Source organism: Macrobrachium rosenbergii, chromosome 3 (genome assembly GCF_040412425.1).
Source record: "Macrobrachium rosenbergii isolate ZJJX-2024 chromosome 3, ASM4041242v1, whole genome shotgun sequence".
Lineage (NCBI taxonomy): Eukaryota > Metazoa > Arthropoda > Malacostraca > Decapoda > Palaemonidae > Macrobrachium > Macrobrachium rosenbergii.
The window spans coordinates 25,086,198-25,110,822 of NC_089743.1; the positions used below are offsets into that span (position 1 = coordinate 25,086,198).

At 37.6% G+C, this 24,625-nt stretch overlaps 1 protein-coding gene across 5 annotated transcripts in view; it reads left to right on the forward strand.

Moving 5' to 3' along the window:
- LOC136853418 (enolase-phosphatase E1-like) overlaps positions 1-24,625 on the forward strand; it is a 150,977-nt gene that overhangs the window by 82,237 nt on the left and 44,115 nt on the right. Inside the window, exon 1 of one of the 5 annotated variants that reach the window (XM_067128967.1) lies at positions 11,809-11,936. The exons of 1 other annotated variant lie outside the window; for it this stretch is intronic. The gene's annotated coding sequence lies outside the window, so the exon portion shown is untranslated. Of the gene's footprint in view, positions 1-11,808; positions 11,942-24,625 lie in introns of those variants that run through there. 3 more of the 5 variants (XM_067128955.1, XM_067128984.1, XM_067128975.1) reach the window with 3 other exon arrangements.

Sequence of the window (24,625 nt, forward strand, 5' to 3'; positions counted from 1 at the left end):
TATATATATATATATATATATATATATATATTATATATAATATATATATATATATATATATAATATATATATATATATTATATATGTGTGCGTGTCTGTCTGTGTACATATAAATAGACAGGATCCACGAAGGAAAGAGAAACAATGGAATGCTGCAAGGCCTTTTGACTTATTGTCCTTTAATTAGAAAAAAATATGTACCTGGAATCCAACACAATTGAAGAATTAGTAGATCTACCGAGATTTTACAAAGGGTTAGGCGCAACGGCTGAGAAGCAGGGAGAGGACAATTAAACGATTACACAAGGAAGATGGCTGACCACCAAAAATGTTATAAAAGTACAACAGTAATTCTAATTTTGGTAAGCAATAAAAATTTTTACAAGGTGAACATTTAAAAAAATATATATATATATATATATATTAAACATACAAATACATAAAATATAAGGTAACTAATTTTTAATTAAGTCAGTGATTTTATCTTTTAGGCCATTCTTGAACATTTTACTTACATAGTGGTCCAAATAATACATGCCAGGGCTAAGATTAAAATTACAACTGGAAGTGAGCTGTATAATAGCAGATTCTAAAAGATTTCGTGAAGAGAACTCTTCCGATCTTGCAGTCACTGAACTTTCAGTCAAATTTATCCTGTGAGAGTTTTCACTTAAACAGATGAATATAGCATTGGATGTTTACCCAGTTTTGACAGAATCCTTATGCTGTTTAATCCGTACATCTAAATCCTTGCTAGATTGGCCAATATAAAAAGAGGGGCAGCCCAAACATGGGATTTTATATATGTTGTTTTCCTTAGGGCTATTTTCTGTTAACATTCCTTTTAGTGTGTTATTATATGATAAAACGAGATTTCCATTAAAAAATTTTACAATGATTTTGTTTTTTTCAAAACCACTAAAACAAGGCAAGCTAAGAGTGTTCTTAGGGGTTTCTTTTTCAAAACCCCTAAAATAAGGCAAGCTAAGAGTGTTCTTAGGGGTTTCTTTCTCCATGTTACTTTCACCATAAAACTTGTTGTGGGCATTATTATAACAAATATTTAGTTTATGTGAAGGATAGCATAAGTCTGTCCCTATTTTTCCTTATGTATTTGATTTCTACATCCAAATACTGGGGACTGACAATGTGCAATGCTCTTAAAAACAGAATAAAAAATGGATATTTTGATATTAAGGTGATGGCCTGTATAAAAATGGGCATAAGTTGTTGGTTGGTTTCCTGTAGATACTGAATTTGCCTTGAAATGGTTCTCTATGTATTAAAACATCTGAGAAAGAGGGCAATTGTCTTTTTCTAATTCTAAAGTAAACTTAATGAATGGTACCTGGTTATTCAAATTAGAGAGTAAATCATTTACATCAATACCAGCAGGCAAAACAGCTAAAATATTGTCAACATACACACACACACACACACACACACACACACACACACACACACACACACACACACACACACACACACACACACACACACACATATATATATATATATATATATATATATATATATATATATATATATATATACATATATATATATATATATATATATATATACACACACACACACACACACCACTTTAAAGGAGTATAAATGATATTAGGTAAATATTGTTTTTCAAAGAATTCCATATAAAAGTTTGAGAGGAGTGGTGATAAAGGGTTGCCCATTGCCATACAAAATATTTGTTGGTAAAATTCACCATTGAATATAAACGTACAATCACAAATACGCAAACTAGTGAGTGAAATAACATGACTTATAGGTAGAGGCAATTTATGATGGATTAGTTCGTTACCAAGATACTCTAAAATAGAATCTATAGGGACTTTAGTAAACAAAAAAAAAAAGAGAACAAATGTCAAAACTAACGAGCCTACCAGTGGGGAAAAAAGTGATTTTGTTAATTTACCAACTAAATCTAGAGAATTATATGTGAGAATCGGAGATAGTTCCAAGTAATGGTTACAAGATCTTGGTAATATATTTCGAAAGTTTATATGATATTGAGCCAACAGTACGGATAATAGGCCGCATAGGATTATTTTCTTTGTGCGTTTTACTAATATTTACAAATAAGGTAACCAGGGAAATTTTACTGGCAACTGACCTATTAGCTCTTTTTTTATCTTTAAGGATTTTTTAAATTCTGCTATTTAAATTTTCTATGATTTGGTCAAGGGGATTTTTTGTTGGTTTTTTGTAAGTCGTATCATCATCCAGTAGGGCTTGCATACGCTATATGTAGTCAGCTTTATCTAAAATTACAATACTATTCGACTTTTGTGATGTGGGTTGTATTGTCTTTTTTAAGGTCGGTCAAACTTTTCTTATAGCGAGCAGGGAAAATATTGGCAGCTCCATAAACAATACCTTTAATTATGTCAAGATAATTTTGAAGACGATCACAGTATTTTTCAAATATACATAGGGACGACGCAATCGTTAAAGCAGAGGGTCTATTCGATATAAAGAAGGATAAACTCTCAACATTTTCACTTATTTGTTTACTTGATAAATTTATAACATAATCATTACGTGCACTCTTAGTCCAGTCACTCCTGTCAATAAGATTTTTTAGCTTTCTGTCGAGTTTTCTTGGTAGGGCATCTGTAGTCCTACGAAGTTTTCCGTAAATTTCTTGTCGCAGCGATTCCTCCAATCAGCCGGGATAGAACGATTGAATGAAACTCTGGCTTTTTCTAATTCCTTAAATTTTCCCCTCTTCTTGCTTTGCGGCTGCTATGCGGCGTTTTAACATCATGGCACTGAAATCATTGAATGGGCGAAGGTCATATCATCTTAAACGGCGTGGTAGCAAGGATTTAGGGAGCACTTGTTCGGACAGGCACTTCTTCAGTAACTTTAGTTGGATTCTGGTTGAAGCGCAGCCGAAAGAGACTTGGAGAAGGTAGTGACTACGCATCTCAAAAGAGGAAACAGGATAGCGAAAGTAAATGTGGCCCTCATTATGTATAACTGAATCACAAAAATATGGAACGTGACGAATATATAAATAAAGACAAAATCCACGAATGAAAGAGAAACAATGGAGTGCCCTTTCGACTTATAGTCCTTTACTTAGCAGAGTGAAGAAATATAAAAATAAGTTTACAAAGAACCCTCGTAGAAATGACAGATGGGGATTACAAAGGAAAAATCAGGCATAAAGTAATTTCTCTGCTCGCTATAAGAAAAGTTTAACCGATCTTAAAAAAGACAATACAATCCATATCACAAAAGCTGGTCAGTCGAATAGTATTGTAATTTTAGATAAAGCTGACTATATATCACATATGCAAGCCCTACTGGATGATGATACGACTTACAGAAAACCCCTTGATCAAGTCATAAAAAATTTCAATAGCACAGTGAAAAAAATCCTTAAAGATAAAAAAGAACTAATAGGTCAGTTGTCAGTAAAAATTCCTTCGTTACCTTACTTGTACGGATTAGTAAAAACGCACAAAGAAAATGATCCTATGCGGCCTATTATCAGTACTGTTGGCTCAATATCATATAAACTTTCGAAATATATTACCAAGTTCTTGTCCCCGTTGGAACTATTTCCGATTCTCACATACAGTATATAATTCTCTAGATCCAGTTGATAAATTAAACAAAATAACTTTTTGCCCCACTGATAGATTCGTTAGTTTTGATGTCTGTTCTCATTTTACTAAAGTCCCTATGGCTTCTACAACTGATTTTTTAACAGCAGCTTTTTGACAGACCGATGGTTCTGGAGTCAACAACGGAGGCATCTTAGAGCAACTTATTGGTGCCTTAATTCTTTGATTTTTCATTGTCAACTGCAGCATTAATTCTTAGTCAACTGCAGCATTAATTCTTACATGAAAAGGCTTGGATGCTCTAGCGTTTACAAACTGCTGTGCATCGTTTTGGTTAAGAATGGATGCTGCAGGGTTTTCAGGGGAACCTCTTAATTTGATCATATACCTCAGTCCCAGTTCCTCTTGACGTAAATCTAGAGGGAGCTCTTCAGTGTCGGTATATAAGCTTTCAACTGGTGATGTCCTAAATGCACCAGCACATATTCTTAGACCAGCATGATGAACTACATCCAACTCCTTAAGTTTGCTTGCACTTGCTGAAGAGTAGACTTGGCAGTCATACTAAAGCTTGGGTTTACACAACGAGTCATATAACTATAAAAGTGGCCTCTTATCAGCACCCCAGTTAAAACCTGCGACTTAATGGATTTCTTTACCTTAATTTTCAAGGAGTCAATGTGACTATCCCTAAAAATCATTCCTAAAAACTTCACCTCATCCTCTTCCTAAGGTATTAGAGTCTTTCAGCTTAGTATTTGGAATGGTTTCCTTTTGAGTACTTCTAGTAAAATGAACTGCCCAGGTTTGGAAGGGGAGAATCTAAAGCCATCGTCATCAGCCTAATTGCTGATTGCATTGACTGACTCTTGCAAGAAATTACAAGCTGCAGTAGCATCATAACTAGTGACATATATAGCAAGGTCATCTACAAGCAAAGATGCCTTTACTAAATTTCATTCCATTCCATTCATATTCCACGGAGAAAGAAACCCCAAAGAACATTCTTAGCTTGCCTTATTTTAGTGGTTTTGAAAACATAAAATCATTGTTAAAATCTTTTAATGTCAACCTCGTTTTTTCATATAATAACACACTAAAAGGAATGTTAATAAAAACTAGCCCTAAGGAAAACAACAACATATATAAAATTCCATGTTTGGACTGCCCCTCTTTTTATATTGGCCAGTCTAGCAAGGATTTAGATGTATGGATTAAGCAGCATAAGTATTCTGTCAAAACTGGGCAAACATCCAATGGTATATTCATTCATTTAAGTGAAAACTCACAGGATAAACTGGACTGAAAGTTCAGTGACTGCCAGACCGAAAGATTTCTCTTTACGAAATATTTTAGAATCTGCTATTATACAGCTTACTTCCAATTGTAATTTTAATCTTAGCCCTGGCATGTATTATTTGGACCCCTGTATAAGTAAAATGTTCAAGAATGACCTAAAAGATAAAATCACTGACTTAATTAAAAATTTGTTACCTTATATATATTTTCTATGTATTTGTATGCTTAATATAATTTTTTTGTGAAAATGTTCACCTTATAAAAATTTGTAGTATTTAGCAAAATGAGAATTATTGAGTTGTACTTTTAATATTTTTTTGGTGGTCAGTCACTTCCTTGTATAATCTTTTAATTGTCCTGTCCCTGCTTCTGAGCCATTGAGCCTAATCCTTTGTAAAATTTCTTAAATATTAACCCTATTTTGGTAGGTCTGCTAATTCTTCATTTGTGTTGGGTTCCAGGTACATTTTTTTTCCTTTGTAATCCCCACCTGTCATTTATATGAGCTTTCTTTGTAAACTTATTTTTATATTTCTTCAGTCTGCTAAGTTAAGGACTATAAGTAAAAAGGCCTTGCAGTACTCCTTTGTTTCTCTTTCCTTTGTGGATTTTGTCTTTATTTATATATTGGTCACATTCCATATTTTTGTGGTTCAGTTATACATATGTATACATGTATGCATTTGTATATGTATGTTTTATATTATATATATATATATATATATATATATATATATATATATATATATATATATATATATATAATATATATATATATATATATATATATATATATATATATATATATATATATATATATATATATATATATATATATATATATATATATATATATATGATTTCTGTGTAGAACCACTGTAATTTACGTTGTATCGAACAGTATGCAAATAGATTTGAGACGTATGTTCAGTATTCTCTGCAGCTTGGCTTTATAATTACGATATTATAATAATTACTATATATAACTACTATATCACTGCCAGCCACCGACGGCCCAGCCATGACAGGGGATCGGACTGCCCACAAGGGGCTCACTTTCATTTTGCCTCCAGGTTTAGACCACCCCTAGACTTGCTCACATGTTGGACTCCTTGGTCCATGTTTCAGGATGGGTCGGGTGGATTATCAATCCCTCTCACATGGCCAGAGGCACCACCAAAACTGGTGGTGCTTCCTTGCAGTGACTGCCAGCCAAACTGAGCCAGTACCCCATCTGGTCATCACCTCCACGCAAGGTGCAGGCTATCAGTCTGAAGGGCCCCTCATCGTCTAACCAGCAAGTTGCCATAACTGCTACTCGAGGGAGAACTAAGCCCACTGATGCACGCATCCAGCAGAAAGGGCTGCGGCAACTCACTTTAACACTGGGTCCTCTCACAGACTTCACCTTCTGCCAGCGCACGCGCCCACAGCCTGAACCCCCTCTTTCCACCTTAACAGTTCCACCCGTTTCATCTTCTAATGGTTTCACATCCTCTTGAACTCTCTCTTCAGAGTCATTTTCAACTTTTCCTCAAGGTACTTGTCAAAACTCGGACTCATGGTAGTATTTAGCCTTAAATGGAATTTACCACCTACTTAGGGCTGCAGTACTAAGCAACCCGACTCTGTGGTGAAGACCCTCCGCTCAAGTTGCTTCGGACCTTTTTACAGGCGCTGCCACACTAGCCAGCCCTTTGTTAGCCGAACCGGTTGAGCTTCAGACTGTCGCTCGATGGACCGGAGTTCAATTCCCGCGGCCGGCTGATGAAGAGTCAGAGGAATGTATTTCTGGTGATAGAAATTCATTTCTCGCTCTAATGTGGTTCGGATTCCACAATAAGCTGTAGGTCCCGTTGCTAAGTAACCAATTGGTTCTTAGCCATGTAAAAATAAGTCTAATCCTTCGGGCCAGCCCTAGGAGAGCTGTTAATCAGCTCAGTGGTCTGGTAAAACTAAGGTATACTTACTTTGCCACACTAGCCTACCACCCTCCTCGGGGCTGCATTCAAGCAAAGACTTAGGCGGTCAGCAATATAGTAGTTATTACCTGCCTCGAAATAATTTGCTTTGAAGAAATGCCTGGGTAAGCCTTATTAGGGGTTTCCAACCTAGTAAGACTTGTTTTACTTTCCTTAAAACTTCAGATTACTTGCACAACTCAGGTATTGACTGGATACTGTTAAAATTAACCAAACTTGAGTATTATACATATACTGTAGATATATGATAGCATACTTAGATAAAATCTTTGCCTCTTAGGATACCACGTTCAATACATTGGATTGTTTTTATATTGAATAATAAACCATAAAAACTAATAATTTTATTGGAACAATTGCAAGTCAGTTTCAAAGATTAAAGAATACTTGTAATACTACCGTAAATACTGACAAGTAAATTAAGTTGCATGAAAGAACCATGCACAAAATTTGTGTGTATAATTAATGATTCCATCAGGCACAAAAATTGTTTCTTTTTGACAGACCATTAATGCTCTTTGGAAAGCCTGTAAAAAGTAGTTTTGAAACTATTGTTCTCATTAGAAAACAGCATTACATATTTTGAATGAAGGTTTTATACACTGCAGTACAGGAGTTTTCCTCTTCAAATAATATATTGCTCACTATAGTAAGCATCCTGTGATATGTACAGTAGTAAAAATAAGAATACGGGTTTTTGCTGCGAATGCATCTGCTGTCAGTAATAAATTCGCGAGAAACCAAAAGTACGAGCAAGCACCTAAATGTAATGGCAGCTCTCTCTCTCTCTCTCTCTCTCTCTCTCTCTCTCTCTCTCTCTCTCTCTCTCTCTCTCTCTTCTCTCTCTCGTTCAAAATGTTATTTTTTTTTTCTTTAAATAACGGTCGTGTTGCAGTGTAAGTGAAGATAGATCGCACACTGACTTTATGAAACTCCGGCATCAGTATCAGATGATGCACTTCTTTATAAATGACGAGAAGTCTTAGTTCGCATGATCATCATTCCGTCAGATTTCTCCCCAGCCCCAACGCCAGGCCACATGGCCTAAATTTCGCATATCCGTTCATTCTTTGTCAGAGTTAGGCCTGTAAAGAGCTAGTGCTCGCAAGCACAATTTTAACCATTGTGGAAGAGCGCTGGCATACTGGACTCTCAGAGTGCTCCTTCTGAGGAAATTTAGATTAATCGCTTAGAATGCCGTGAAATAAGATTTGATGTTCAAAAATTTGATGTTGGTAATTTATTTTATTGACTTTTTCTTCCATTTTTCAACATATGCACAAAACATTTTTACCTAAACTATATTGCCTACTCTTTCCTTCGTTTCACCCGCGAAGTTTTAACATTCCCCTCGTTATTTCTCCAAAACATAATTACGAGTTGCAGCTGTATACTGACTTGCAAGCATAATTAAACAACTGACAAAGAACTTTACGGCGTGCGTTAACATTCACCAGGAAAGGTCCTAAGAATGACCTGCGAAGAGATTTGGCGTCATCACTTGTCTACTGGAAACTCGAGTGGTTGATTTCAGCAAAACATGAGAACTCGGTACCAAGCTTTGCATGGATTCCTCTTCCTTAAAGTTCATGCTAATAAAGATTTAACACACGGGATGCTTTTCAAATTTATTAATATTATTATTATTATTATTATTATTATTATTCAGATGAACCCTATTCATTGGGAACAAACCCACCTGGGCCATCAGTGCACCTCGTGCGGGGCACTGTAGGCATTACTTAAGGTTCTTTGCAGCGTGCCTTCGGCCCCTAGCTGCAACCCCTTTCGTTCCTTTTACTGTACCTCCTTTCATATCCTTTCTTCCATCTTACTTTCCGCCCCCTCCTAACAGTTGTTTCACAGTGTAACTGCGAGGTTTTCCTCCTGTTACACCTTTCAAACTTTTACTGTCAATTTCTGTTTCAGCGCTGAATGACCTCATTGGTCCCAGTGCTTGGCCTTTGGCCTAAATTCCATGCTCAGTTTAATTCAATTCAGAAAGAAGTAACAGAAGGTAATGGGAAATACAGAAAGAAGAGATCACTTAATAAAAAATAGATAAAAATGTAAATAAATTATTAAAACACAAGGAGCAGTGTGTTACGGTAGCCATACATTCCATCGTCGCTTGAACTTTTGAAGTTCCAATTACACAACATCCTCAGGGAGACTGTTCCACAGTCCAGCGGTGTGAGGAATAAAGACCTCTGGAACTGAGAATTTCGACAGCGAGGCATATTTACTGCATATTGGTGCTGCTGTTCAGCAAATTTAGTTGCTCCCGGCCAGAAAAGGGGATCGGGGATGGGATATTATTTGTGAATGTGAAAGACTTTTGTTGAAGTACAACATATGAAAAATTGACAAACAAGAGATCATCCGTCGATGGTCCAAGTCGTGACTGCTAATATCAGGAAACAGAAACCTACCACCACGAACCACTCTATCTAAAAGAGATAAACCTTTGGCAGAAGCAGACATCCACACTGGAGAACAGTATTCTAATAAAGAAAGGACTAATGACCTCACACTGGAGAACAGTATTCTAATAAAGAAAGGACTAATGACCTGAAACAGGTTGCATTGATTTTATCGCTGGTATAAATATATGAGGCCTTACAAAGGTAAATAAGTATATCTTAGTTTAACCAGACCACTGAGCTGATTAACAACTCTCCTAGGGCTGGCCCGAAGGATTAGACTTATTTGACGTGGCTAAGAACCAGTTGGTTACCTGGTAAATGATGTTAAAGTGAACCGTTATCGTAGTGTAGAAGATGGAAAAAAGGTTGAGCAGATGAGTTATTCGGTGATAAGTAGATGACTCTGGTGAAAGGATGACGAGTTTCCAGGTGATTTGGTCATGAGAAGCGAATGGAGGCGGATAAATTGGTGGGTTGTGTATAGACTTTGGGAGGAAGGAGGCGGGAGACTGGAAAGGCGACTGCAGGGTAAGCGGAGAAGAGGTGTCGGAACAAAAGGGCATTTATTTGAACCAAGGAAGCATCGAGTTGAGTTGGATGGTGGGGAGTTGGTAATGTTGACGTTGCTACTGAAAGGCCTTTTTGCAGGTACTGTTAATGAAGTGGCCCAAGTTCTGAAAGTTTTTTGATGTTCTGACTTCACTGAGAGCTAGCTATCCTTATCGCAGAACACACATATATAATTTAAACAAGGTAATGTAATTTCACCATTGCTGTTTGTTCGTATGGATTTTGTAATGAAAACGGTGGTCAGAGTCCGAGGAGGAAGATAGGGTTAGATTGGAACAACGACAGAAACTTGACCAGTCCGCAGTATGTATATGATGCCGTTTAATCAGCGGAACAAAACAAGGTTTGCAAAACTTGCGTAGCAAAATGTGTCGTATATTTAGAGAGTTGGGGCTCATAGATCTAAGAAAAAAAAAGAGGAGGTAATAAGGACAGAGTATCTACACAAAGGGATTAGATGGAGAAAGGATTGATGAGGTAGGATCTTTCATATATCGAGGAGCAATAATATCCAGTAGAGGTTTTCTTGAGCTGGAATTCCGTGAAACCAGAGAATGGGCAGGCTAAGACCAATATTAGAAATTTGGTGGTAAGATAAAGTTAGGAATTACACCGTAAGTACAATTTTGTCTATACATAAGAGATTGATGAAAGGCAGATGGATGGGTTGGACATATCCTCACAAACCCTTGGGTTCTCTCAGGGGTTCGAGTACGTGATAGTAAGTACGGGGCTCGTTGTAGGCACTAGGAGAATTGGAGGACCCAGATCGACCAACTGTGATGAGGATGATGTCTCAGGAGGGACAGGAGTTATCGAATTTCACGAAGGTCCTTTACATCACGTAGCTCTTGAGAAACATACACACACATATATACATGTATATTATATATATATATTATATATATATATACATGTATATTATATATATATGTGTGTGCGTGCGTGTGTGTGCGTTGCTCGTTTGTTTGCGTGAGCCCTGAGTTCAGACCTATTGTATTCACAGACTTTGTAGCTTACTTGCGGATGGTTTTGATTTTAGTGCTTGCTGTGCCTGCAAGGTCGCCTTGTCTTGATATCTTGCCCGTATTGTCTTCTAGGTACATAATAAGCACCTGTGCAATGCTCCTGTTTCTAGCTGCTTTATTACTATAAATTATAATTATGAATGCCTACGACGCCCAGTGAGCGTAGATTAAATGTTATACGTACAAGGTTTATAATACTGTGCTGCATCTTGGAACGTGGCTCATGGCAACATGTCCAAAATGTGAAATCTTGATGAACCGTTACTCGCCCAAACATTAGTAAAAATAACCCCCTATGTAAATTTAGTTGAAGTGTAGTCCAAACGGCCCTGCAAGACGGCTGTTTCGTAATGGTTACACGCAGTAAATGGATCAACGTTATTTTAGATAATGCTGCATTGTATATCTTGTTTCCTGCTTAAAGTAAACATTGCTCGAAATGGTTTAGGTAGTAGTAGTATTAAAAAATAAAGAGCTCTAGCTCCCGTACCGGAGATACCAAATAAATAGTCTTTCACGTTAGCTGGGTAGCATGAAACCTCTCCCTTCCACCCCAACCCCCGCCCCACCTCTCTTTCCAAAGCTGTTTCCCGTGGTCAGGGTCAGTCACTTATGGACATTGTGTTGACTTTAGTTCGACTTTGGTGCAAGGGTAAATGCAGTTTCCATTCTGCCCAAATGCAAGCGCTCTCCGCCTCGTCCTCGCGAGTTGCTTTGTAAGGAATTATTTTTCCAAGCTGATCTTACTAAAGAACGTAATTGTTTGGGAATCGTTATCCTACTCCGTTATTTTCTTATTTCCCGAATGACATATTTTGTTGATGGACGCTGGTTTGCAGTCCGGCTTTATGGGGTAAGTTAGACAAGAAAGAGTAATTGTGGATTGTAAACTCTCTCTCTTTCTGGGGAGAGAGACAGAGGTTATGGGCTCGTCCCGTCCAGTGAAGCGTCGAGTGTGCAGCAAGCCAGCCGTCCGCCAGCCGCTCAGTCGTACGCGTTGCTGCTGTTGCTGTAGGTGGTGTGTGGAAAGAGGTGAAGTGGGTGTTGCCAACTTCTCTCATAAACCTGTGAATATATATCCTCATTTCCCTGGATACCTGCGCTCTATGGAATTTAGTGGCTGTGTAATGATGAAGAGTTTTCTTGTGAAATAACTGGTGGATTGCATAAGCAGGTTCTGACTGTGAACGTGTTGACCCAGTCGGTATCAAGGAGAGGTCAGTTGCTCTCCGCACATGGATGAGAAAGTTGCAAGATGTCGCCCGAAATGAAAATACCAATGGATAAGTAAGGGAAAAACATTTGTAATGCCGAAGACCGGGCCGAACTGTCTGTGCGCATCTTAAATTTGACAGACCAGTTGACAGTTTGTAAACAGTTCTTCCGATGTACCTGATATAAAAGGTGATAAGGTAGTGTTGTTTCATGCCAATGGTGATGCTACTTTAGATAATTCTACCTCAAATGGAAGTCAACCTCGTAGATAAGATATGCATATTGAATTGAGTTTTAATCGTTCTCCTGATTACGATTTGATTTACTGTGACCTCTCTTTCAGGTTATTTTCAAATTATCTTGTTACTGACGCTTTACGTTCCCTATGGTTCATTGTAAGACGAAGCGGACCCACATAAGGGACCCCTATGTCGTACTATGGTTTCACTGGGTGCGTTAGTGATGATAATGATGAAATAATTTCAAGATTGGTTGGAATGGCTGATGGGGATGATGGGCAGCCTCACTCTATCTCGCTGCTAACCCTGAGCAGTATCTCTCTCTCTCTCTCTCTCTCTCTCTCTCTCTCTCTCTCTCTCTCTCTCTCTCTCTCTCAGCCTGGAGCAATATTCATGCGAAGTTTATTGTCTCTATTAGGGGAAGGGGCCCTGGGGTGTTGAGTACGGTGTTGCATTAACTCCTCAACGAGTGAGGGAGAAAGGAACTGGATTGCATAACCCTCTTGATAAAGGATGAGATTGTCAGACTAGACGAATTAGAAGTTTCGTTTTGATTGGCAACCAAGGACTGTAGACTAGCATACTAGTGTGACTTTCTATTTTGATTTTCCAACTTAGTGGCAAAAAATTAATAAGAATTGAATATATTCATGTGTTTTGGGCATTCATGAGTCCACCCACCTACTTAGGCTCCTTGGCCTTGAAACATTATATAATGGGTACAGCAAGTGGAGGCAGTTGTAGCTAGATGGTTCGGTGGCTCGCGGGCGCGCGCACACTTGTTGCTCAAGTAGGGGAAGTCTTTCATTCAGTCTAGTTTAAAAAGACCATTTATATTCTCCGCTTTCCGTGTCATCATCATCATCGTCATCATCCGTATCGTCATTATCATCATCACCACAGTAGCTGGATGTTTTAGTGATTATTGGGTTGATTTCTGTATCCTATACTGTATTTATGCCCCTCCCCCCCTTTTTTTTTTCTTACCCTGTCTTGCATATGCTTATCCTCACTCCCATCTTTTCCATCTGTTTTTATCATCACTTTTTTGCTTGGCCTCTGCCATCGTAGCCGCACTGTCGCATCTTTTCCCCATTTGCTGTAAAATGTTGTCTACTATGGACGCTTTTGCTCCCTCCCAGTCATGTCTTGTTGTACCATTTTGCTGTCCTGTTAGTCTCTCTTCGTTTCTGTTCATACGTGTTTCTTCTCCTGCCTTGTTTATGTGCCTGTTGATGTTCTTTACAGGGTGTTTTTCTAAAGACAGTGTTCTTGAGAGGATCATCGTTGTTTTTGAAAGCGACCTAAGGTCACGGATCACATGTGAACCTTATGATATTCATTTTTGAAAGTTATGAGGCAATATTCTAGGGGACGAACTAATAGTCGTTGTTTATGGAGAGCCCCCCATCAGGTGATTTTATTTACGTTTTTATACATGCCGACAAAAACAGGTGTCTGGATATTATTTTAACGTTTCCGTTAGCTGAGAATGGAGGAAGTGTTTAGGGTCGTGCGTTTTGTGCATTCATTCAGGGGGAGTTCGACTTATAGCCCTCGCTTAGCCCTCCTTGGCCCGTTTTGTCCCTAACATTCTTTAGGGTGGGATTATGCTCTCTCTCTCTCTCTCTCTCTCTCTCTCTCTCTCTCTCTCTCTCTCTCTCTCTCTCAAGGGTTGCACTAGTGGCCTGTGTAGAAGATTCTTTGGTTGCCGGAACGGGAGAAGTGTCAAGACTAGAGAACTGTTCTTCAAAACCAATCAAGGTGTTTAAACTTAGTGTTGTTTTTCATAGTCAGATTTAATAGTAATCGGAACAGATTGCCACTACTGCAGAACGAGAGAGTGACGAAGGCAGTGAGTGACAAGAGATTGGCTGTCCTGATAAGGCGGTCAAGGGGGAGTTAGAGAAGGTGTGGGTAGGTGAGTTGTGGAACGCGCAGGTGGATTGGTTACAGAGTCTGGTTTGGTGTTCATAGCGGTAGAAGAGTACCTGTGGGAGGAGAAATTTCTAATGTGATTGGGTAGTCAAAGCTTCAGGCATTAAATTCTGCCTGATTTTGTTTCAGTAAAAACCTTAATGAAACAGGTCCGTATTTGAACGAGTTTGCTCTCACAAAATATTTAAGTACATTGTATGTACATAATTTCTATCACCTGAAAGCCTTTTGCCTTGGAAGGTGTTACCCCATAATTTCTTGCCTTATCATTTCCCCGCAAGTGCTCTGATGGTGCCCATCTTAGTCTTGGTCGTTATCCACTACAATCGACCATCGCGAATAACAGGTGCACAATTCGCTGCCTTAATGGGCTTCAACTGGACTGGTTTATATAGTCTCATCCTTACTTAGGACTTGAACCATGGTTTTCTGTCACCAGAGTTGATTGCCATAAGTACTCACCTACCGGGTACATTATATTTATATATATATATATATATATATATATATATATATATATATATATATATATATATATATATATATATATATATATATATAAAAATACATATATATATATAAATATATACAATATATATATATATATATATATATATATATATATATATATATATATATATATATATATATATATATATATATATATATATATATATATATATATGTATGTGTGCGGAAAGCTAGTCATAATTTTGAAATTGTTCGGTTTATGTTTTGAAAGGAGAATTTAAAAAAGGATATAAAAAATTAAAGATTAGCCTGAGAATTGTTGAAACACTAGTTGTTTAAGAAACAGTGCTTGTTGTCACATGACCATGGCTAAAAAAAGGTTTGAGTGTATGACATCAGGGTTGCAAAACCGTAACTGGTTTTACATTTTTATAGATGAATTTTATTTATCTCATTTTGATATTGCAAAGGAAAACGAGTTAAATTATAGATGAAAAGACACTGTGGGAATATGAGCGGACGACTATCGTAACATGCCAGATGTTGTAAAGGCTTATATTTTTTTAGCTGAAGTATTTTCTCTGTTGCTAATTGAACGCTAACGACCGTCAATTCGATCCATTGCTTCGGCGGGGTGATGATTGCTTGCTGACGAAACTGTTGAGTAATGGGCTTCCTTTTAATATCGTTTTGATTGCGCAATGGCCCTGTGATTTATTGTGCAATATATGGGATGTGTTTCTGCCGTGGGTTGGTTGGGGGAGATTCTTACTCCTCGCAACATCCTTGAATTGTGGTATGTGTCCTGACGATGTAGACGTGTATTGTGGTGCCCTCGGCATCGATTGTTAAAAAGGCGTGTTGCATGCAAATAACCTCCCCGGTTCCCCTTGGCCTGTTTCGTCCTATCCCACATCATCGAAGGAGCAGCTGTTTTTTCCTTCGGGCACACGTCTCGCTCCTTCCTTCTCCCTCCTTCCTTCTCCCTTCTTTTTCAGGCCAGGGCTGCAGAAAAGTAACTCGATTGGATACCTTCTCTAGTAAGATTGACGCTCACATTTTATATGCAGTGCGTATCACATTGAAAATTGTTTGACCAAAACTTGATTTCTGTTAAATTTCTTGTCCCTGCCCCTGATATCGATTTATGGTACCATTGTTCAGTGTGCAAATTGTGTAAGATGTTTCATAAATCTAATCATCCTTTGCATTCAGATCTTGCCAGATTGTGTCGTCTACCACACATTCTCCTGGGTATGCAGTTAATTCCAACAGTCTTGTCTTTTCTTCCGTAAATTTCGGTACCGCACAGTGTTCTCTAGAAGTTTTATTGGATCTTTCCTAGATAGTAACCTCTGCAAAGTTCGGAGGTCGTTGTCTAGGACTAATATTTCTTTGGGGTCATTATCTTTATGATATTTACAGTCTTTTGCTTTATGTTTTTACGGTCATCCCCAACGGGCTTGTACTACAGTAAACACGCCGCAAAGGTGGATACTTTTGGGGGTCACTATCTAGGAAAGATCCCCTTTATTATTTCTGTGACCAGTTTTCAAAATGATCTACAGTACGTATAATCCTGCAGTTGAAGCGTAGTAAGTTGGGAATTTCAAACCTGGACCAAATGGTTTTTTGTTTTAACAGGCTGACACTAGTAATACGCCAAAGTTTATTTTGCCCTTGACATTTATATTAGAGCTACTTTTCTTAATTTTATTTTATTCCTCTTTCATAGTATTCCGCATCCCAACTAGTGTTGCAGCTTGGCTTGTAATAAAAGTGTTTCTTGTGTGAATGTAGTATAGACAAAAGTGAATATACTCCAAGCATATGCTTATAGTTTAATTGTAGAATTTTAGTTCTTCAGAAACAAATTTATGCGGCATCACAGAGTAAGAATGAGATAGGTAAACTCGATCTCCATGGGAGTTGCGTTGTTATCCTTTTAAGGTAAACACTGTATTGCATGGGAGGTTCGATTATGAAATATTAAAGTAGCCCTCAGCCATACAGGTATACAGTATAGGCTTCATGAATTTCTTTACGCTTCCAGACAAGATACGGAGACATGCTAGCAACTCCATAATTCAGCTGGTAATAATCCCCGTGTGTGTGTTCAGCAAACGAGATGTTGGCAACACTGTCTGTAAAACAGAGTCGCTAAACAGTCGTGTAAATACGTAACGAAAACATATCTTCATAATTGCAATGTATTGTTTAGTAGCAGTATTAAGTAACGACATCATTTTAGGGTTGCCAGATGTTTCCTTAGCATGCCGTGATGTGTCGAAATTCATGAAGCCGACTGGACATCTCCGACTTTCAGTTCTTAGAAATCTTTAATGAACTTGTGCTTCAGAGAATTAGAACTCTTGCCTACTTCAAGGCTGTGATTATTCAGTCGCTAACGTTACTTATTCGTCCAGCTGTTATTGTGTAAATAATTAATGGCTGTTCCTTTCATCCCAAAAATTATATAAAATAGGAATTAATTACATATACATCAACTTGTCACCATGCTCCTCTTAATCAACATCTTTATAAAGAGCGTTTGCACTTGAATACAGTTATTAATAATAATATAGTAACAGTCTAACACGTAAGTATCATTAACGATTGAACGATGGCGGCCGTTAGGTAGGAAAAGTTTTAGTCCACTAAAACACAAATTTACTAAATTTATATTTGTATATACTGTATATACGTTTATATATAAAATTTATACACACACGCACACACAATATATATATAGCCTATATCGCATACATATACAGTACATATATACCAAAATTAACGGTCTCTGTCACATCATACTTAAACTGTCGAGCCTGGATTAACGGTACCCAATAAACTTAACATACGCCCCTTTATAGACATAATGAAGGCGCATCAGCAGCTTATCAAACCCCAAACACTTCATATTAAACATCAAAACACACACTCTTGAACATGAAGTGCAGCGGTTTCCTTGAGAGGATTTTTCCAGAAGGTACCACCCCTCTGGAACTGCGCAATGCACTTTGGGAAAGGTTGTTCATTCCACTCCGTGCTTCACTTGATGTACAAGAGTATGTTTTGATACGTTATTTTATATATCAGATATTATCGTATTCCCTCCCCCCCCCCAGCACGGTGGACCTTCTCTCTGGTATATATTTATTTAGTTATTGGCAGTTATAAAAATTTCAAACATTTAGAGGATGAATAAAAGGAGAAGAAAAGGTGATGCGCGTTGCGTTGGTGTGGTGGTCGTTGGAAGGAGGAATTTGCCACGTCATGCCCAAGTGTGGAATTATTTTTTTATACATTTCTTTGATATGTGATAATCCTTCAACACGGTTCCATTCCTAGTGACAAAAGTTGGAGTTGGATACTTCTGAATAATCAGTCTGTTCACACAAATTTGTTAAATATATATAAATATACACATATATATATGTACACGTGTGTGTGTATAAAGATATAGATAGATTATTAAAAAATTTTGGACCCAAACATTTGTCTTAGGGAATAGTACCGTGTTGAAAGATTTTCCGGTATTAAGTTGCCTTTAACCCTAGGAAGTCGCGGGCAGTGGTGTTGAGCAATAGAAAACGAGAACAAGGTACAAGTGTTGAGCAACAGAAAACGGGATTGTCAAATTCTTATGCAATACTAGTAGTTGATTTTGTCGGTGTTGGTGGATTTCGGCTTGTGGTAAATACCTTTTAGGGTTGTATGGGCTAGTCCTCTTCAGGTTGTGTTGAGTTATGTAACCAAGGGGGTAGAAAAGAAATTTATCATGTAAATTTTGTTCAGTATTTATTCTTGTCTAATTTCCAAGGAAGTGAAATTAGGTGAAATGGGAGAGGTCAGAGGTGGCAGGGGGATGATTAGAGATTTATGGCTTTAATAATGATCTGGAAGTTTGAGTGAGGGTTTTAATTTAGTTGTTGGAAGTTGATAGAGGTGATATTAAAGGTTACCGAAGCGTGTGGTAATATTTGCGTGGAAATTCTCACACCCGACGGGTTGAGACCTCTACCACTATTTTCGTTCGCTTTCGGGAATATAATTAATTATATGTTCAGGAGGTTTCTTCCTGTCAGGATTGAAGTTGGTGTCGTTGGTCATGGGCCTACAGATGTTTTGAATATCGTTGACAGTGTTATATAGTTACAATTATTATGTCATGTTAGTATAACTGCTATCGTTTAATTTAATTTTATATATATATATATATATATATATATATATATATATATATATATATATATATATATATATATATATATATATATATATAGTATATAATATGTATATATATATAAATATATATATATATATATATAGTATATATATATATATATATATATATATATATATATATATATATATATATATATATATATATATATAATATTAATGAACATCAATAACAATGTCATTTCACACCTGAACTCTTACTGGTAAACCTGATGTAAAACGTTTATAATGATGAGTAAATGTGATGTTTATTATTCCTGTGATATTAAAGTACTCCTTAGAAGTCAATTTACCGAGATGTAAACTGTATTCAACAAGAAACGTATTTTGGGTCTTAATTTCCAGGAAACTGCTGAGATTATGTGAAAGGTGTAGTTAGGTGCATCTTTTCAGACTTTGGGAGAAATCATAGCCTAAGTGATGGTAATCTTCCTATTGGCTATAATTAAATGAATCTGTGTTGGGGGGGGGGGAGTTGCAACAACCCACTGATCGTATGAAAATTAAGTTATTGATAATGGCTGTAATTGGGGATCCATTTCCAAGTTGTAATTATGACGAGTACCGTGAGTGTTACGACGACTGATAAAGTAAGGAAAAATCTTATGCAGGTCCGTTCGCATTTCACATCTCCGGAGGGAAGTGAGCTGAAAGAAATAAGAGAAGACTGTGAAGAGGGCTGTTGCCCATTGCATCCGAAAGGTAATAGGAAAGAGGAGTGTAAAAATAGAGTTCGTTAAATCTCGGGTTACAATGCTGCGTGATGTTCGAGATTGCTTTCTTGGAGATGTAATTTTTGTTTCTGGTTTGGGGTGCCTGGGGCCTTGTGAATCACACGTGCCTTTCTTTCCTTTTTATTTATTTATTGTTTTTATTGCACAATTTAATGCATCAGATTGTTTACTGATGGTTTGTTCAAATTCGTTGTTGGACTTTTTACAGTTGATGTAATCGGCACTTTTTGTCAAGGTTTTGTAAAATTGTACTTGGTACATTTTCTTACACAGTTTTGGAACACACAATCGTAAATTGTTTCAGCCAGTAAACGTGTCAAGTGGTGTACTTCTGTCTTTGTTTTATCTTATCGTTATCGGCTTTGCCTTATCTGTCTCGTTTATATAATAGACTGCAAAGTACAGGCGTTTAAGGTAATTGAGCGGGAACGGAAGAGGTAGCTATTGTACTGTAGTTGTAACTGTAATAAAGATGATGATAACAACAGCCAGTGCCGAAAAGCAACGAGAATCATAGTAGTAGTAGTAGAGAGGAAGAGGAGGAGGAGGAGGGGGAGAAATGATGATAAATCTCTCCAGACTCCAACTACTAATATGTAGGTCATGTGTAGCAGAGAATTACGGTGACCTTCAGAGAAGGGTTTCCTAAGAGACTTATTTTTTTTTTCCTCCGTTCTTAACCTCGGCTGAAATCTTTTTAAAACTTCTTCGCTCTGTAGGTTTACCAGCGGTATCAAACTTTCTCATTTTTCGCTGTACTTTTTCTTAACTTCATTCGCGGTTCTTTCTTGGGGATTTTGGGATTATTTACAAGTTGACTTGCCTTTTATGCGTACACGACGGAGTACACAATGCGCAATAATGAGCATGCATTTCGATGAGTGGTCGTCGCTGAATGGATTTAACTTGTGTTTCTCAGCATTTCTTTTTGGGACGAAATTGCTCTCCCCAGGTCTTCTCCACCACGGCTACCACTAACCACACTCAGTTAACTACTACTTACTTAATTGTGTAGGTCAGGAGAGGCTTAGTAGATTTTTCAGGCAGCAGCATATAATTACCTACTTCCCTGTCACTTTACCATTAGGAGTCCTGTAATACACACACACATATATTTATGAACTTTGCATACACACACACACACACACACACATATATATATATATATATATATATATATATATATATATATATATATATTATATATATATATATATATATATATATATATGATATATATATATATATATATATATATATATATATATATAGAGAGAGAGGTTTGGAGAACAGAGAGAGAAGAGAGAGGATTTGGTAACAGGTTGGGGTTAAATTTTGGGAACAGGCTGTGATTTGAATGCTGTCAGAAAGAGGTATCACGTAATTTGAGACGTGCACCTAAATGATAATTTTGCCTCTTTACTAAAGTATTGTTCACTATTTTTACTATTAGGGAAAATAGTCATAAATTCTTGCTGTTAATATTGGTTCGTAAATATTATTGTATTATGTGGGAATGTGAATTATATGATATTTTTTCGTTTTAAGGCACAGCTCCAGGGTCATTGTATAAGCCCAACTACCACTTTTTAATGGATTTTTTTAAATGGGTTCCCTTTTTGTCATGTTTCCCTTGAGCGTACGCAGAATTCATAATTTTGTCGGGCATCCTACTATAGTAACACCCGTCAGGCCATCTCTTAGCAAATTTATAGTGCCAGTCTGTTTTGCTGGGATTGTGCGGCCCGGTGAATCTTTTTAACAGTCTGTTGACGCAGAAAAATAAATGGAAGCCTTTATCAGTGCTTGATGCATTCTATTGATTTTATGTCTAATATTCACAGTTAAGGGATCTCTTTGGTTCGGTTTGGCAACATCGTTGATTATTAGTGACGAAACTAGAAGGAAACGGAGTGTTAAGATAAGTGACCAGTTACTACGGGTGGAATTTTTTTTTCCTTTAGAATTTTTATTGGAGCTACAAATACTTATCCTTGCCTCGAAACCCTTCAAGTTATATCAGTTTTAGGAGGCTTTCTTTTATGTAACTTTTTGTCACCGTGACCTTGGAGGCTCGTGTCCTCAAGGTACAGTAGTTTTTACTTGCTGATTTACATAGATTTAGTATTATTTTACAGTATTGTGCTTTCTAGGTTCATCTTGTTTATGGTAAGATTTTTAAATACATGCAGAGGTCATACGTTCGAAAGTTGCCTCTATACTTGGCTAAATAGTAATTCCTCCGTGTGCATGCATGGCTTTTTGTGCTGTATTTTGCGTCCTAGTATCCACGTTTCTCTACGAGACACGTCCCCAGCCCCATCCGGTGGTATGAGACTGACTTCAACTTTGGATAAGCCATTGTAGGTGTTCAGGAACAGTTTCCAGGATCCTTGTAATAACATTCAGACATTACATGATGAGACGTTTGACCAGTTTCAAGTTTTTTTTTTTTTTACCTTTGGAGTAAAATCAACTAATTGGGTTAGTAATAATAATGAAGAGTTCCAGTTTGATCGGGTCATTGAGTCATGCACTTTATTTTTTTTTTGTGATGATGAATATTCAGGTAGTTCTTTAATATATGATTTCATCCCAAGCCACGGGATCGTGTTAAAACCTTTCTTGCATGTTGAAGGGAATGGAGCGATCCGGCTGACCATCGAGGTTCGACTTCCGAACGGGAAATGCCTCTCGCTCGTGGGCACGAGATGATTGCCTCGAATTCTGAAAGAATATAGGCGCTGAGAGTGGCTGGGAGTTGGGTGTCCACTCGATGAATTTCGTGAATATTTAAATTTCTCTCTCTCTCTCTCTCTCTCTCTCTCTCTCTCTCTCTCTCTCTCTCTCTCTCTCTCTCTCTCTCTCATCGAGTCACAGAAGAATGAGAGCACTGACCTGTTATTCATTTGGTAATGCTGAAAGCTTGAGTTCTAGGTTTGATGAATTCGTATAGCCTAATTGTCATAGATTTTTATAGGTTCCAGGTGAGCAACAGATAATGGATGGATGCCTGATTCGCATACTTAATTTCAAAAAGTTCTCCCAGAAAATTTTCTGAAAAATCTTTCCTTTGAAATGAAGGAAATCCCGCACATTTTTTTACGCAAAAAGAGAAACACAGGCACGCACACACATATTATGCATATATAGATATATTATATATATCTATATATTTTGTGTGGGCCACTTTTTCCTGAGTATCACCTCTAAAGGCATTTGCCCATAACGGACGGACTTAAATACTGTTGCAGAGTTATCAATAATTAATATTTTTTTTTGCTAATTCGACATTCGTCACGTCCACATTCTTCCCGAAATCCTAGTTCCGGTTGAGCTGAAGAGGGGCATATCAATCAAGTCCTTCCATTATTCTTGTCCCTCTCCTGTTTCTCCTACCCCTCCCTTCATTTCTGCCCCTCCCCCCCCTTCCTCCTCCTCCCCTCCTCCTCCTCCTTCCCCTCCCTCCAACTCCTCCTCCTCCTCCTCCTCCTCCTCCATCCTTTGTCCTAGTGGGTAGGCATTCTGGGAGCGGAAACTGAAAACCACAGCGGGTAATGTAATGAAGGCGTACACCAAGGAATATTGGGGAGGTTTTGGGGCGAGAAGATAAACTCCTTTAGTTCTTGTCTTTATCCGAATTGCACAGGAGAGGGGCTTATTTGTAATCATTCATGTACAATTCTAGATAAAGTGTAAAGTTCTTGTCATTTCTTCTGTCGTGTTTTTTCTTTAAGGTGCAGGGCATTCCACTCTGTGGAAGCTTTCTCAGCAAGTGGAAGGACTTCTGCCTTACGCCATTATGAATGTGCGTGCATCGTGAATAATGATAAGTAATGGGAATCTGTGCTAGTCCATTTACCTAATGAATTTTCATGTGAGTTGCCCTCTCGTTATCTATACAAAGTTCAACGTTTTAAGTATTCATACCATCTTGTCAGAGAAGTCAAAATAAGCAAACTAACTTTATTTTAACATTGAGAGTGTATACAGAAGCTCCTCCCACCTCGTGGAGAACTTCTCTATGGTTAAATAACGACATTCGTAGTCTTGATGCATCAGAACCGAAGGTAATGTGAATTCGACTTGATAACTGTATTTGTCTTTAAAGGAGCCTTTCCTTACATCGTAAAATACTAATATATATGTCCGGGAGTTTCCTGGATGAGACTGAAAGGTTTTTTTTTTTTTTTTCGTTTCTGCTTCAAAGTGCCCTTGTGGTTTCTCCTGCACGATTTTCGCCTTCACCTTCGCGTCTCCGAACACGACCTGGGTTTTGGTTTCAAGCAGAAATACTCGCAAGTCGTATGTTTTCTCTTAGGTAGGAGAAGGGACCTCGCTCGTGTGCTTTCTCCGCTCGACCCTGACGTTAAATATTATATATGATTTAATAAATATATATATATATACTGTATATGTATTCTCATATATGTTCATTATGCATGGCTAATTTCAGGCTAGTAAACACCTGGAACAAGTAGCTTCAGTGTTTCATTATTTTCTTGTTCGATTATAGGAATCAGATTTTCAGAGAGAGAGAGAGAGAGAGAGAGAGAGAATGTGGGTCGGTAGAGTGACTTTTGGGTTTGACAAAAACTGGTCCTTTGAAGGGTCGGTCAGCTTTTCTTTTCTTCCTCTCTTGTGTCTCTCTTATGGTCTTGTAGAAGGGTCGTGGCGTTTCTCGTAGTAACAATTCGCGTCGAGTGCTTTAGTATGTAGGGTAATGGCAAACGAGGCGGCCTTGATGGTGAAAGTGTTTGCAGAATATGATATCTCAAATATTAGTGCTCATAGTTTGCGTGGATATTGTAATATTGTAATGAAATATGAGATTATATTTTTCTAAGGTCATACTCGCGGCAATTTTTCTTTTTCTATG